We start from the raw sequence: 295 nt of genomic DNA, 5'->3' as shown, positions 1-295 counted from the left end.
ATTCTATCTTTATTATTTTTATATATATTTAACAAATTAAAAAAATCAATAGGCACTAATAATTTGTGATAATATTGTAGTGTACTTTTTAATCTATTTGTCTAATTTATATTTTTTATTTTTCTTAATTCGTTTTCTTTTTTCCCAATAAATATTATCGGAGGGAATAAAATGAAAAAGGATTAATCATCATTAATCTCTTAAATTATTGTCTAAGTATAATTAATTAATTAGTTAATCAATTCAACGAGGCCCATGTGCGGTTTATTTATAATATTTATAGAGAAACATTTTT

This window comes from Arachis duranensis, chromosome 2 (genome assembly GCF_000817695.3).
Source record: "Arachis duranensis cultivar V14167 chromosome 2, aradu.V14167.gnm2.J7QH, whole genome shotgun sequence".
NCBI classification, from domain to species: Eukaryota; Viridiplantae; Streptophyta; class Magnoliopsida; order Fabales; family Fabaceae; genus Arachis; species Arachis duranensis.
This window is presented reverse-complemented; position numbering follows the sequence as displayed.